This window comes from Ptychodera flava, chromosome 3 (genome assembly GCF_041260155.1).
Source record: "Ptychodera flava strain L36383 chromosome 3, AS_Pfla_20210202, whole genome shotgun sequence".
NCBI classification, from domain to species: domain Eukaryota; kingdom Metazoa; phylum Hemichordata; class Enteropneusta; family Ptychoderidae; genus Ptychodera; species Ptychodera flava.
In genome coordinates, this window is record NC_091930.1 from 6028285 (window position 1) to 6045453 (window position 17169).

Sequence of the window (17169 nt, forward strand, 5' to 3'; positions counted from 1 at the left end):
CAATGATTTCGATAAATCTACGACAACAGAAAAATAAGAAAACTGTTAATATGATAAATATATAATCCATTTGAATTTTTCTCTCTTTGACGTCATCGTATGTCATGTTTTTCGTGGAGCTGGTTCGGTGTGAGTGTTGATGTGCGAGCTTATATAAGACAGTGTTATGTGTGTGCTCGTAATAAGCCTTCTTGGGTCAGTAAGCGTGCACCATAGCAGATTTACACTGTAGGAGTTCGTATGGAGCGTATAGCCCCGGATGTTGTGGGACCGTTCACTGAGTCAAATAGTGGAAATCGTAAGATTGTTGTGGTAGGAGATTATATCATCGAAAAGTGAATACAGGTTTCTACAGATGAACATATTAAAAAAAATTGACATACGTTTTTGTAACAGAACTGGTATTGATTCAATTCTTTATTTAGAAAAGTCATTGTATGACAAATTGTATCCACACAGAACATTGTAGAGATTCATGTGCATTATTTACAGGCAACAGATTTGAAAACAACCTTTTCACTTGGACAGTGGCATTTATCTCGTGATCCAACCTCCTCCATGTTTGGTTATTTTAGGGATAACTTCTGTACAATTGATAATATCATTTATACATTATACTCTGCTCTCCACACTGCTTTTCAGACGTCTACACAAGCAAATCCTTATCATCAAAAATATGCGCATGGCATTATCTAAGCATAATGTTTTTTTTCTATGTATTTGATTCTCCTAGCAGAAATGATGAAGGCTATCTACACTACAATGGACATGCAATGCTAGTTATTGTTGACTCTTTGACTGGGCTTTGTTATCATTTACGATATTTCGTTTGCACATTAACAGACGAACAACTTGAAACCGTACTTTTTGAAATTACATCAGTTTCTCTTCATAGCCTGACTATCATTATTTGTGTAGGGAATTCAAACTTCCACATCATTTATACATGCTGACATCAATAGAGAATCTGATTTTCAATTCATAATAAACAACACTGCATAAAACCCTATAATACTTACTGTATTAACATGGATTATTGCCTGTATTTTAGCTGAAGAGTGCATATACAGATGAATACAGTCAAGAATCCATTTTTGTATTCAGCAAGTCTGTATTCATGTGGATTCATGTGAATTCACGTGTATTACACTATAATTCAGGCAACTCATTAATGTGAATTTATCTGAATTATTGGGTTTTCATGCAGTGCAAGTGTCAAACAAATGTCTAAACTCAAACAAGCTCCCGAAAAAATCACATAACCCACATCCTACAACCCCTTCCCCACTAATCCATCATAAACTCTCCCATTGCATACAGAATGAAATGCAGGTGGGGACTATGTCATTAACTACGACCTGTTAATGGTTGAACAGTGATGTGGTAATGTAGACCACTGTTGAACAATTTGTCTTGTTTTTTTCTTTGAGTTATTAGACTCAGGGTGTGTTTGTAATGGTTCGACACAAATACGCCACAGACAATAGACTGTTGAATTGTGCAAAGCTTTCTTGTTTAATTGTTGATATTACTTGGTGTTAATATGCTTTTAGTATTACAAAGATTGATCTCGAATCATGTGTCGCTAGGCGTCCATGTTTATATCCTGTTAATTTTTCAAAAATCTGACATGAGACAAGTGATGTTCCCTGGCATTGTATTGCTTTCAAAGTTAGATACACACATTGTTCTCCGACTGCAATGAACATGTTTGTAGGTAAAAACGATAGTATGTGTAGGTGGTAAGTCTCACGTTGTCATTTATTTCTGTTTGCTTGACTACTGTCATGGGTACCACCTTTTAGTTTGAATCACGTTTTGAGGCAGTGATTGCCTGATAATTACTTTGATTGTAGTTACCATAAACTTTATATGAATGATGCTCTACATTGACTAACGCTCGACAACAGACATACTTCCTTATTATTTTAATGTTAACAGACTGAGTTTTTGTTGTACTACAACGGAGGGCTCTTGCATGTAGGCAAGGTTGTTGCCCTGTTGGTAGGACTCAATAGTAGGGAGTGGAATTTTCGGGGGACAGAAAAGGACGGGAAAGGGGGAGTGTCGTAGAACGAGGTGACGTTTCTATGACGACATATGCAGTGCGCATGCCCCAATAGGACTTCTTGTCGGTGTCTTGGCGTGTAAGGACTACTGAAAGCGGCGTGGGGCAGTTCTTGTGACCCCTGGTGAAATTTGCTCAGACGAGTTCTGTCGACTGAGATCCTCGGGTACAATGGCCGTGAGCTGGATCAACTCGGCCAGGGCGCGGCGGAGGAGCTGGTATGGCTTTGAGCTGATGGCAATCGATAACGCTCACGAACCCTGTTATTTCTTTGTCTGGTATGTTGGAGCAGGTGCCCTATCGGCTGGGAAATTCCACGACAATATTCTTTGGTTAATAACTAATACGCAGTTATTTATATCGGTGAGGTATCCAATATGCGGGCGAAATTTGCAATTTGGCTTTCCGTGATCGCAGCATTGCAATTTGTTTGTTAGAGCCAAAAACCAGCCCCGAAGCAAAAGCATTTCCGTTATGTAGCTGACCCGATTACGTTCTTAAAAAGCAAATGTTTTGTAATGATCATATTTATATGCAAAGCAAATTATTTCCATAACTCGCCTACATAACTTATGTTGCTGTACGAATGACTAAACTAATGCAAAACGTGCTACACAACTGGAATAGGTTTCGAAAGTTGTTTCTAATATTGATATTACAAACATACTTCATTTTTGAAATGTAGCCATAACATTATAGTTTTCTTTCTCGGTCACTAAGAACGGAATCCAAACTAATTTCGGAATTCAGAAGTCCGAAAAATAATACCACTCTTACTTGAATCCATATTATGTCATGAGTGTATGTTTTAGGAGATTGACAAATATGACCCTATATTTAAATTTGTAATACCAGAATTTTGGACACCTTTATTCCAAAAGTATGTGATCAACATAAATTTCAGCTGAATTTTCTCGGGATCACATTAATCTCTTAAAAGTTTAGCTGAATTTTTCAACTGGTTTTCAACGGCTGAAAATTCTGGTGCATATTTCTTTATTAACAGAATAATCAGCTTGGATTTTAGATATTATCTGAAAAATCAGCTGCATATCTTGTTTTTAGACAAAAATTTAGCTGAATTGTTAGAAATTGTTAGAAAATTCTATTCAGCTGAAATTTTCAGCAGATTTTTAAACATTCAGCTATTTTTTAATGAACAATATGATGATCCGAAAATTCAGCTACATATGTTAACTGAACAACCTGTTCATAAGAAATTCAGCTGAAATTTTTAGTGAACATGTATTTTACAAAGGCATTTTTGGGATATAAAAATATATTATGTGGAAAGTTGTGGTACAATCATATTCAGTATTATAGTAACATTAATATCTGGTAAGAAATTTTGACATTAAAGTTCACGTGCAGACATAGAAGAAATTAGTTCTGATTGCGTTTAGGATTCTCTGCGTGAACCAAAAGCCGCTCATTGCCCTGCCTTTGTTTCATATAAGGACTTACATGTATACTACCCTCTGAATTTCATCCAACTACAACTAAACTGTAAAGATACTATTGCAAGACTTGAAACAATTTCCCTGAATAAGCCCTGTAGTTTGACAACATTAAATTAACCAGTCGGTCGTACAACCACGAAAACAGTCGAAATACAATTTGCTGGTGACTTTGTTTAACAATTCATGCTAAATGGAACAGCAAAAGGAAATTACGTATAAGACAGTGTTATGACATATCGATCGATGAATCTATCTATCTAACCATCATTTGTCGAATTGATCGATCTATCACTCGACTTATCATTCTACCAAGGGATTGACTGATCTATCTTTCTATCGAATTGATAAAGCGATTGTTCTATCGATCAATCTAACCATCAATTTTTCTATTGATCATCGATCTATTGACCATCTATCAAACATCGACAGGCAGATCTATCTATTTCTCCATCTATCTATCTCTCAATTTATCTATTTATTTATCTATCTATCTATCGATCCATCGATCTAGCAACCCATCGATCTCTCGCGCCCTATGAGTCACTTGATTAGATAGGCTATCAGTTATTTGATATGTTATTGTTTTGATGCGTTATCTGGTTGGCTTCCCTACGTTATCAATGGATTCGATACGTTCTTGTTAGTTGATACGTTATCTATTCTGACAAAATTACAACGTTATTGTCCGTTCCTACGTAATCGGTTACTACACTATCGGGTTTGAAACGTTATCGGTTGTAACATGCCGTGCCGTCTTGATTTTACATCAATACCGGAATTTCCGGACCCACTGCAAGGTGCGCAACAGCCACTGCCAACTACACTTTGTAATCCGTGTATAACGTAAACACTGTGCCTGAATGTAATGTTAACATCCCCTGCCAAAGTTCTATACTCTCTGCAACATAGATGCATTATATATTTGAACCAAGAAGAACAAAATAAAATCATTGGCAGGTCATTCAACCAGCGACCGTGGACGATCGCTCTGGATATTGCATGCTCGATGATGTCATCAGTATCGGCGATCTCGGTCACGTGCACGACATAGAAGTTTTCAACAAACCCGCGCTGCATTCCACGTCAATCGGGCAATATTTGACGTTTGTATATCTCTATAGCAGCACACATTTAGATTATTTCTTTACTGGACAACATTTCACGATCAATGTAAGGGAATAACATGTAATTTTGAACATACAAAATTGAAAGTTAGCTTTATTGGGGCTTTACCTTAAGTTAAAGTCATCATAATTATAGTCATTATTAGAGGTAAGATGTATTTCCAACGAGCTTTACTAAGCCAGATAATTTGTAAGTAATTATAGCCACTTACCAACTCTCCCATCATTACTTAAGCCTTTGCTCGGTATGTATCGTTCAAGCTCTGAACGAAAATTAGAATATGTTTCATTAGACTCCTTGACGCCGTCGACTAATATGAAATGTGTGTGGTTACACTGTAGTGTTTCCATTGATCCATCGTTACCTTCCTCAGATTTTTTGTACGTTACAGGCCACTGTAATATATCATCGTCAGAAAAGCAATTAAATTCGATTTATAATACTGAGTGGAGCTTGCTCCCTCCAATTCAAATTACTTGTTATCAGAGAATGAATGACGTGTTTACATTAAAGAGATGTACTTTTAGTTTTTGCAAAAAATATGCTGCTTGACAAAGGCTATGTTGGGCAATTGAACGGTATACATTAAATAAAACTCACTTAAGCCACTAAACTCACAATTCAAATATAAATTACATGGAACAGATGTGCTCAGAAAGACTGAAGTTTTCGATATCAATGTCATTAACTTCAAACACCATGTGACTGAAATATCTGTTCCAAGACATGACATGACAATTTTTAGTCGTTTAACAATAAGTTGAATATCTGTTTCACATGAATGTAATTTTTGCTTCCAAGCGCTAACGATAGTCTTGCAAATATAACGTTAAACGTACAATGTGCACTTTTGCTGTTAGAACCTAAATAAGACAAAATATTTGTGCTTTACACGTACGGGATGTGTTGACGAATGGAACAGCAGACGCTCGTACTTGATTTTCAATGTACACTTTGGCCCAGTGTTTTACAAACTGAAGAAACAAAACAACAAAGTAACGGAAAGAACACGAAAAGATAACGTTACTGGGACTTTAAGTATGTTTTACCTCCTTGTAACGGTCGAACTTATTATGAAATTTAGAGATTTAACGTACCCTCGTCTTTGTAAGCGCTTGTTTGTTGTATGTGGTATTCCAGTCAGCAATGCCCAAAGCGACTACTTTCTTCTCTGCTGGCAAGAATTGAATAACTTCCATAATCGCTTCACCGAGCTTTTGCATCACTCCTATCGCAGTTCCATCAGTTATGATCCATGCATCTGATAATAAAATGCCGATGTTTTTACTACAATGGAAATGTTTATTTACACGTAATTAAGTTCGATCAGTATGGGCAGCGTCTTTGTCACGTGACAACCAGACGTCGCGTACGTGTCGAACAGACGCTCGAAACCGCAAACGACAACTCTACATGTAGTCAAAATTAGGTGTAGAATTTGTTAGATATTCTTGATGATTTCAGCGAATGTAGGCAGGACAATTTGTAAAATATCATTGTAAACTTGCAAACTTCTTTGATTTCATAATATTTAGTAGACTTTGCATCAGCACAATGCGTAATTGTTATGATTTTCTTACATTCCAACTCTCCCCACATAGAGACTGGCCAGCTTTGGATTATAAAACATGCATTAAAATATTGTTCGCGATGTCTATCTACAAATGTTAGATCAGCCCAATGTTCTGACACCTTTCACAAAACGCGTATGTGATTGGATAAATGACTATTCTTAGCATTTTTAATTACCCCCAGGCTAACGTACTGGTCAGACATCATGTTGCCATATAATAGTAGTTGTAAACATAGACAGTAGAGGGGGAATACCCCCTCTACTGTCTATTTTCTGTACTAAACTACACAAAGCTGCTACACTACTAAAAAGTTTAGTTTTAGACGCCATGACGAGTTCCTTCCCAGTGGAAGTGGGTTCTGACATAAGGGTAGATTTAGATCAGACGCTACAACACAGCAAACGACACAAAAATTGTGTAACATACATTAGAAATGAACGTTCATCTACATTGAAACGTATAGCGCTAGCAGTCGAAAAATCCGAACTTCGGTCACATGTTTTCATCGTGACGTGACGCAACAAACATGGAGTAGCTCCATGCAACAAATGTACACCATCGCCACGCTAAAACCCGGATGTTTCGCGATAAGAATATTCAGAAGCCGTCACAATGATTGTTTTTTTAGGGGGGCTGCTAGAATTGCAACAAATCAACATCAAATTGTTCAACTTGGTGACGGTCATATCAGGTCAGTTAAGATTAAATTACAATCAGATTATCAAATTTGCACCACATGTGGTTGGACCAATAAAGAAAACTAAATTCCATGGGTCCCCCGATCCACATAGTCGATCCATGGAGTAAAATACTATGATGTCCCCAACATCACGGACAAGGTCTGTGCCTACATGGATTGTTAATACTAGCGGAAATGATTCAGGGTCAGTTTGTGTTCTCTAAAAAGTTGCCACAAGCTTTAACTAGGTGCTAATTGTATGCATTCAATCCCTCTCTAAAGAGAAAAAAATTATCATGTTTTTCTGATGCACCATAGGTACGATGCTGTGTGGACCTTTGTGTACATGTTCCGTTCACTATGTTACCCTGCACCACAATAGACGGCCGGCCACACTGCGGAAAAGCACAAATCACCATACACAAGCTTATGTAGCTGCAAAGTTTGCAAGGACCAGAGACAACATGTTCAATAAAGGAAGGACCTCGGCTACTTCTTTTGCGTCCACACACGCGCAACTCTGCTCTGCGTGGCAGGGCTATAATACGGCTACAGCCTAGGCATAGTCGAGCACTCTTGACTCATTCCGGCCGTGACGCTAATAGCTGACCGTCGCGCATCGGCTGATACCGTGGCAGAAAATTACTTTAATAGTAATCTCCGTGACTTTAGTTGTAGGTCATGCGTCCGTCTGTCAAAGGAGGCAAAAAGTTCACTTCTACCTCCATGGTTTGTCATGGAGCGAAGGGTGGATTTGGAGCTAGTACCTCCATGCTATACGGCAAGCATTCAGAAATATCTTGATCATTGCATACTCATTGTGTTTCGAATGTCATTACACACGACTTTGCTAGGTCTGCACAGTTTTCCCTGTTTGGTGAACGTTAGTGTCGTAATTGTAGGAAATTAGTGAAACCAACATTACTCGGAATCACAACTGTCTTACGCAGAGCATTTAGCCAGCTCCAAGCAAAGAGTAATCTGAATTCGCTGCCCACATTTGTCAACCTAATGTAATAGCCATTCCCCTGATTTCAATCAATCGAGTGTTTGTAAACAAGAAAAGTAAACTCTTAAATTGTAATTGACGTAGTGGGTATGGCCAAATAGGCCATAGCCAACACGTCTAAATCTGTGTGGGGAAAAGCAGTCATGTACATGAACGAAATATAGTCTCATTGAAATTTTTATCTAATGCCGCCCAAAGATTTCGCTAAATCACATATAACTGTAACAAATGTAAAAGAAAACAGGTGGATTTAAAGAGGCGCTTCATCAAACACAGCACATTTTGCTCAAAAATCACGTTTTCGCAAATATTCATTCAATTTTAATTAATATGTTCACAAAGACTAAAATCATGATTTGGTTCACCCTTTAGCTTGTCAAGCAGTCGTAAGTTTCGTGATACAGAAGTGTTAATATATGCAAATGAATGCAAATCACCCGATTTCTTGGCTTCTTTTTCATCCTAATTACAAATTTCCGAAGAATTTAACTCTACTCTGGCTCGGTCAAATTATCTGAAATTTTCACATTATGTTCTTTAAATGGTATTTAAAAATAATTATTTTGTTTGGCAATAAATTTCTTACATTTTTAATGAGAGGCATTTGCATTGTACTAATCATGATTATAATCACTTTTTTAATGTCAGTTTTTCACCCCTTGCTATTGTGAAATAAGGATAGTAATGCAAAATAAAATAGTCGTTTTTTTCTTCATATACTCTTCTTCATGTTTAATATTACATTTCAGAAAATAGTGTCAAGTTTTTGACTTCATCTTTTGAATGAACTACTGCTACCATACTAACCTTAAGGGTCTCTGCTTTTTAAAAATATATAGTGTGAGGGGTTTCCTTCTCATCTCTAATGAAAAATATTGCTTTGAAAAAACTGTGTTGGCAACATTCAGCTCCACCGTAAATCGGGGATACGACGAACTAGAATATAACTCTCGTAAAAAAATAATGTTTCTTAAAACTTACACGAATTCGCATGTTTCTGAGAAAAAATACAACACAATCATCGGGAACGCACAACTAAACAAACAAATTCACACGTGAGCACGATTACGTTTACGTCATTGCGCGCCGTCAGACTTACACGTTATTACGAGGAACTAAATCTCTCTGATAATCATGACCACGTAAGAAAAGACGTTAAATTCTAAACCTCAGTGACTGCCGTATTGCATACGGCTTACTAACTGTATACGTTGCCGTTCATAACTTACCGATGATCGTGAACTCTCAGACAGGATGCATACAATCTCGGTTGTAAACAAGAGATAAAATGCTATTTTAGCACTCTACAAGTACATCTGATGAAGGAGACTGTTGTCTCCGAAAGCTAATGTCATACTAAGAAAGTTGATCTACAGTGTGCTAACCTCAACAATATTGAAAAGCCTTTTTCTTTCGAAATCGTAATCTAGTGGGTAAATATTCTGACGGGACAATGTGGTGCCAACGCAGCCGTTTAATGACCTTTGAATTATTCTTTGCTGAATGTCATTCATGGTGTTGATCATAACACTTTCAATAGACTTACAATAATGGGGCAAACATTCATAGCCAAATGCAATCACGTGTGCATTTTCAGTTCATATCTGGTCTAACAAGTAAGATCTTTAAAAGAAATAACGGAAGCAGCTAACCTATGTCAATAGCAGCTTTGAGCAATCCTTGGTTAAATAGAACCTTCAGTCTACCATCTTTCCAACCGACGAAGTGTTTTGCGCCACCAGTGAGAGATATAATCATTTTCGGGATGTGGATTTTCCACTCCTCAATCATGAGCTTCCAGAGGATTTCAACCTTTGTGTCTTCAGCCACGCGGATGTACTGTTAGTAATAAAACAAGACATATAATCGCCCTTGTATGATTACTTCTCTAACAAATGACTAGTAGAAATCAAAACTTAATTCATCTTTGTATTTCTCATCCATTGGTAACTTTGATGTAATGTGAGTTAATATGTCTAAAAAAATTAAATCTGGTTTATGCCATTCATCACATTCACGTAATTGTCGTTGGGTGTTCAATGACAATGAATTATCATACAGCGATATCGCGTTGAATGTATCTGTTGTGTACTTCGATGACTTAAGAAAAGATTACGAATAACAAGCATTCAATTATGAATTTTTTTCTTTTGTGATCGTAAACGTGATAATTTTTGTGAGAAAAGGCAGAATATCCAAGAACGTAAAAGTCTGGGGAAGGAAAGCAGGCGATAACCGTCAAAACACGATTTCTTCACGAAAAAAATCATTTTTTCCAGGTCCCCGCCAATCAAATCGGTGGGATCACTGAAAAGGGAAAATGATTTTCATGAATTAAGGTGCCACTCTTCTTATATAGCTCATGACGTCATGATATAAGTACAGGATTATCACTTTCGTCCAGCTCTTTGAAAATACAAAATAGAACAACTTGCCGGTGCTCTCTTGTTTTCCAAATTGCCAACCCTTCAAATTTGATCTCTCCGAAGGAATTTGCATCTTCTTCAACGTCGGCTGTTCTTTGCTTTATATTATGATCTTTGACGAATTTTGAAATTTCATGCCTGACAAAAATAAAAGACTGACGTAAGTATAAGAAATTAGGTGTAGGTGTTAGGAATCCGTGAACGATGAGTATATTGAGCTTTGCAGCAGCACTTACTTTTGACGGTATTGGTTGTCCCATTTAATCAGTAATATTTATGCAGATAATTGAATATTTATGATTTTTAATAATAAATTTGTTACGGAAAGAGCAACGTTTCACCAAATTTAAAGTAAAAAGGTACATACTGTGGAGTCTTACAATGATAAGAAATAAATGGTGGACGGTGGACTTTAAGACCGATAGGATTCGCAATAACACTAGTTCATATGCTGGAGCTTTTGATACAAATGTTTGGAGTTCGTATTGCTGCCCTTGCGTTGCCTTTCTTTGTTCAACGATTTAACCATTTTACTGTATTAAGCTGTGCGCAATACAAACTAACCCATTGTAGACGTTTTAAATATTTAAACAAAAACAATCAATTTTCCAAAGCACAAAATATGTTTTTCTTCATTCGAATTGTCGTTTCTAGTGTGAAGCTCTCCTTTTATCTACAGGAATACTCATTTATGTGACAACACTGCAAGTGCGATGTGGTTTTGTATTACCATAAGACCATTGTTTGCATTTATTTATTATATCCATCGTAAATCAAATGTAACGTGCTCAACAAGATATTACCGTAACTTCATGATAACGTAGCAGGCTTCATAGTCATCATAATTTTACTTAACTCGAACCAAAACTATTTTCAAGTTGACAACTTCTGGATACAAAAATTATAAAATTGTCAGTTTTACTTAGGTATACTGGTATTTTTTGTACAAAACTATGCATTAGAATCGATAAACAATATATATTAATAATTTAAATATATCAGTGTGCAATTTGATGATGGAAATTGTTCTTCCTTTTCGACAGATTTTCGTCTTACGTAAATATCACGTATATGGTCGTCATTTGCATGTCACCGACATTTAAGCAAGAGATTCAGGTTATAAAAATATATTTATATATACACAATGTATCCTCAAGGCAAGAGAGCATTTGCACACCTGACGTCAAACAATTGGCCTCATTATCTCGGACACATAGTCGCTATGGGACTGGACATAAATTACAGGGGAAGGCTGGTGTGTGTTTGGGGCTGGTCGCTATTATTCTCACAAGAATTTTGAAGGTCATGAATTTTTACTCATGCCTTTGATCACCAAGTATTTGAAGGCATGATGTGGCTGATATCGTACATCATCATCATCAAATCATTATATATATGGGAGTCCATTGCGCAAACTACTAATAATTTTCGATACAAAAATTACAATATCTGTACATATACATATATTTAATGATTAATGGAAATACATGTACTTATTCGTGTGTGTTCAAAAATAATAGTTTAGGATTTGACCAAAAATGATAGCCTATGAAAAATATCATTTCCCCAATATAATTACATATGTTAAAGATAAATGCAAACGTACTTCATAGTGCAGATGTGTACATTTCAATTTTTGAATTTCCCTGAAAATCTTGATTCACCATACATGGTAGAGTTTGGGAAAATTATGACTATTTTTGCAATACGTGTTGTTATGTTATTCGTAGAAATCAGGGTTACTCTACCCCACCGGTTAGGAAACTTGTATTTTTCAAATGTGTGAACGAGGAGCTAACCTCCGGGGGATGCGCACCCGAAGCCTATGACGTCATAGCGTGCGTTCGGGCGTCGCGTCGTTGTACTTCGCTCTGACTTTTTTAGCGCCCAGAAAATCCCAAATTCTTCGCATTTTAGAGAGAGATTTATCTCTGAAAGCCCTGTTCGACGTATGAACATGTAAATATAACAGAGCAGTAGGAAGTTCCTTTCAAAGAATTAATGTTTTGGAAAATCGATAGTTGTATGTCGTATGACGGCAGACATGTTCACTATTGCATCGCCAGTACATGTATAGTGTCTTCCAACCCTTCAAATCTTGATGCGTAATTTTGAAACTGTACCTCTCATGTACCTCTCAGAATCGAATATGTAGTTTATGGCTTTCTGATAGCTTTTTTGCAAATTAAATGATTTTCGACCCTACTTTCAACTATCCCGTATTTGATTGCCAACGATGTTGAACCCCGCCATTTTGTTCTTTCGTGACACTGTCAGACTTTATTTTCAATCGCAAGGCATTTCGTGAACGGATCTTCCAAATTGACTTGCCGCTACCACTGATGGCCCGAAGGTTGTTTAAAACTTAATGGATGTCATATTTTATTAGTTAATTTCATTTTGCTGTAAAGAAAAAGGCGATCGATTCCGAGACCGTGATATTGCATTGCAGCTGCCAGGTGGTCTTGCCAAATGACGGTGATACTTCCATCCCAATATACAAGTGCAATATTTAACAAATGTGTTAGTTACGGGTCTTGGCGAATTAATTTTGAAAGGCTCACTTAATTGCAACGGCTATTTCATTTGACCTTTCACTGGATACTAGTAGGTCAATGTGTGAACTACTCGTTAAGCCCTTTTGTCCCATATATTTATTGAGACAAGGACTAAAACAAGGAACATGCTAGTTTCCTAACCGGTGGGGCAGAGTAACCGTGTAGAAATTTACTAGATTAGAATGGGGATGTTAAAGGGCATACGTGAACAAAACTATGATATTGGAATTAAAAAAAGGCATTCACTTTTCATGGACGTCTAAGGGTAAACTGTTGGATATTTGCCCCAACAACTTGGTTTATGTATTTGTATGAAGATGTTGTTAGATATTAACTTCTCGACTGTAACAGTTTTCTGATTAACAATAATACCACAATCTGTACAATTACAAGCAAAACTGTAAAAGAATGTGAAATTTGCAGCTATTGGCTGTTTTCATTTCAGTACCTTATTGAAGTTCAAGTACTTTGTGAAATGTATTACTGTAAAATGTGATCTCTTTTTCATCGACTTGAAACCTTGCATAACATTAAGTTGGAATCTGAAACAGCAAAGTCGAGCTTTGCTAGATCTGTAAGGTAGTGAAATGTCGGAGATTTATCCGATATATATATATATATATATATATATATATATTATATATATATATATATATATATATATATATATATATATATATATATATAACATTATATTTAATTAGATAGTTAGATGGTTAGATATATAGATATAGATATATAGATATATAGATATAAATATATTATAGATAATAGATCTATATAGATACATAACGCATACATTGAACGATTTCACTTGTGAATGGTCAATTATAGTGCTATGGGTAGGTTAGGATAGTGTTTAGCTTACCTCGCACCATGGTACTTAAGTCAGGTCCGTCGATATTCTCCAAATTGCTCATTTGAAATTCAGTAATCTGCATAAAAACGGTCGAGAATTGCTCATTTTTGATTTCATTGTGAATTGTACACAGTAAGTCTCCAAAAAGCAAGGATGGTGATTTGTTTTTGAAATTTTCAATTTGTCAGTTTCATTACCGTTTTGCTCATTCGTCAACAGTCTTTGTTATGCTTTAATATTACACACAATATATGATAGAAGCAAGGGGGTTGAGTTTTGACAGGCGACAAAGATATCACAAATACACTAAACTAATATTTTGTGCTGTTAAAGTAAATTGCTGAGACTATGCACAGTACCAAATATTTGTATCAGATTGCACATTCAGGATCGAGCCAATAATTATCAGCTAATTGTAGCTTAATATTCATAGCTGATTAAAATAGTAACATCGAAACTTCTAGTGTGTTCAGCAATCGCTTTTGTAAATAGGTGCATTCGAAGCACATAAAGTAAAATTTGTTTAAATTTGATGTTTCACATGAATAACATACCAGTTTTCTATTCCCACGAGCATTGATTTCCTCCAACAGCTTGACACAGGCATCCACTCGCTTGTTGTCGCCCTCTAGTGCATTTTTGATATATTTCTTCAAATCTTCGACGGAATCGCTTTAGAACAAGAAAGTTAAAGTCTTTTTCGTATTTTGAGTGTTTTTTAGAATCTTCAAAAAATGTTGCTCATCGACGAGGAATGGACGTTTGGCATTCTACTGGTGATTACATAATTTTCTATAAATTAGAGTTCATACACAGCATATTCTGAATAGTTTTCGAAACCTATATAGAAAAAAAGTAAAATTCGAAATTACAATTATGTTGACTGGTACAATATGAGTACATTGTTTTCTTTTAATTATCGTATCAAAATAAAAACCCGTTATTTATTTTTTAAGGGTAGTTATTTTCGAGCAAAACACCATTGCCATATGTAATTACGCTGTTCTGAAATCTGAAACCTGATCGACCTCATGATTTATTGGCTTGCTGTTAGAAATTCTTACTTGTCATTGAATGCATTGTCATCCATTAGACGTAAAGCCTTGACAAAAATATTAGCAGCTCCACCGCTTCCACCAAAAATAAATACATGTTTGTTATCTACTTTGTGACTGGCGTCGTTCTTATCATTTTCCACAATAGCTGAGTGTATGGTTTCTATTGTCTCATAGCCACCTCCTACAACACCAATACAGCCAGTAAGACAGTGTTTTCCTCGTCGAAGCTTTTGGTATCTGCAATACAAATTTCGTTTACATATTTTAAGTACCACACTGCTGTATAGAGATACAATATATTCATTTCAAAGCTTACAATAAATACTGAAGTCTATAGCCACGGTTCTAATTACTGGCATATTTACGACGACGACAACGGCAGACGAGTTATGATTATTTTTTTTTATTTGCGGGTGGCTTCGTTGAATTAATGATATAATAGAAAAGTAAAAAGCGTCCCATATGCATAATGTTTGTATCCTTTGATGAGGTTAGATGTTGACACACTTTATATCAAGCTCGATAAAGACTGAAGAAATTAACTAGCGAGACGCATTATGATTTTGTATTAGGTACACAAAGTCAAGACTACTACAATAGAAATTAAATAATGCTTGGGCGCAACGAAGCTCTTTTCCTCACAATGAAAATAGCCAAGTGAATTTTGTATAAATACGTTAGTAGTTTATGACTTTTTCTCAACTAAGCTTAAAAAAAGAATCACCATAATAGTAGTGAAAAAATGTAAGAAGACGTTCCAACCAGCATTACTGATAACGTCATTATTTCTAGCGGCACACATTCTTCTCAAAATTACTTACGGGCATTCCTTTGTATGTATCGTTCAAGCCTAGCCCTTAAATCAATATTTGTTGATTCAGACTTCTCGGCATGGTCAACCAATATGAAGTGTGAGTTGTGACAATCTAATGCTGACTTGAATCCATCACGAATTCCTTTTCTACAGTCTTGTTTACTGTACGTGGCAGGCCAAAGACCTCCTGTAGACTGTTTATCATCCTGAGAAAAGCAAATACATTCGATTGTTTCCTCTAAAAATACCGTATTAGAACAAAACAATTGTTGTTGAGAAGACAAGATAGACAATTGTTCCTTGCAATAAATATCCTTCTTCAAAAATGCCAACTAGGCCATGGTAAGTGTATACAACACACCTAATTCCAAAATCTCCAAATCAAATTAAAATTCCACAAAGTGGTTGTGCTCAGAACGATCGAAGTTGTCAACGTCAATGTCGCGAAGTTAATTGGTTGTACTATTTGTTTTCAAACTTTTGACGCGACACTTTTCACCAGATTAATAATACGCTTGTTTTCAAGAATATGAGTGTCGCTTCTGTTTTTCTCTGAGATGTGTTGAAATAGAGAGTAACGGCTTGACTAATAACCCTGAAAATACGAGCATAGTGTACAACCTGCAATGATGTTGTTACAAACTGAAATAGAGTCCAGACAAAATTTATTTACGAATAAAACATCGGGTAGTGCAATCATACACGATGTCACGACATCAAATACCTATGCTTCAATTTCAGTAAAGAAGAACAAGCCACGTTTTACAATAGACACAGAATCCTACCAAACCAGGATAATTAATTAAAAGTTACAGTTAGTGGCACTTTTAATAATTTGTACTTCCCCTTTATGATCAAGTTGGATTTGAAATTTCGATATTTAACTTACTAAGGAGAGTGTCAGAGCTTCTCTATTGGATGTGACATTCCAGTCAGTGATGCCTAAAGTGACTACTTTCTTTTCTTCTTCTGTGGGTCTCGTCGCTCTGCTGAGCTTTTGCATCACCAAAGGAGCAGATCCATCATTTATGATCCATGCATCTAATCAACAGAATGCCGGTGTTAACAACAATAATTATAACTATGTAATAAAAGAATGGTTCTATTCTAAATTTCTGCGACACTGCTATGCTACGTGGGTTCACACTGGAGTCTGACTGTACAAATTATCCTACATAAGTTAACACACATTGTAAACTTTCAGACACGATGTAAACACGCTTGTTTGTAAATGGAAGGAAAAAATCATTTTGCAAAGGAATAATTTTAACACCACAAAAATTTCACAGGCTATTCTTCGGACACTAAGTGACATATGGTTGTCAACATTTAGTATTTCAGACGCATTACCTATAGTTAAATGAATATAATTCTACCACTGATCATTTTTCACCAGTAAGAAGTAACGTCTTTAAAGAAATAACGGAATCAGCTAACCTGTATCAATAGCGGCTTTCACCAATACTTGATTGAACAGTTTTTTCAATTTGTCTTCATTCGACGACGTAAGAGTTGTTTTGCACCATCAGTAACAGAAAT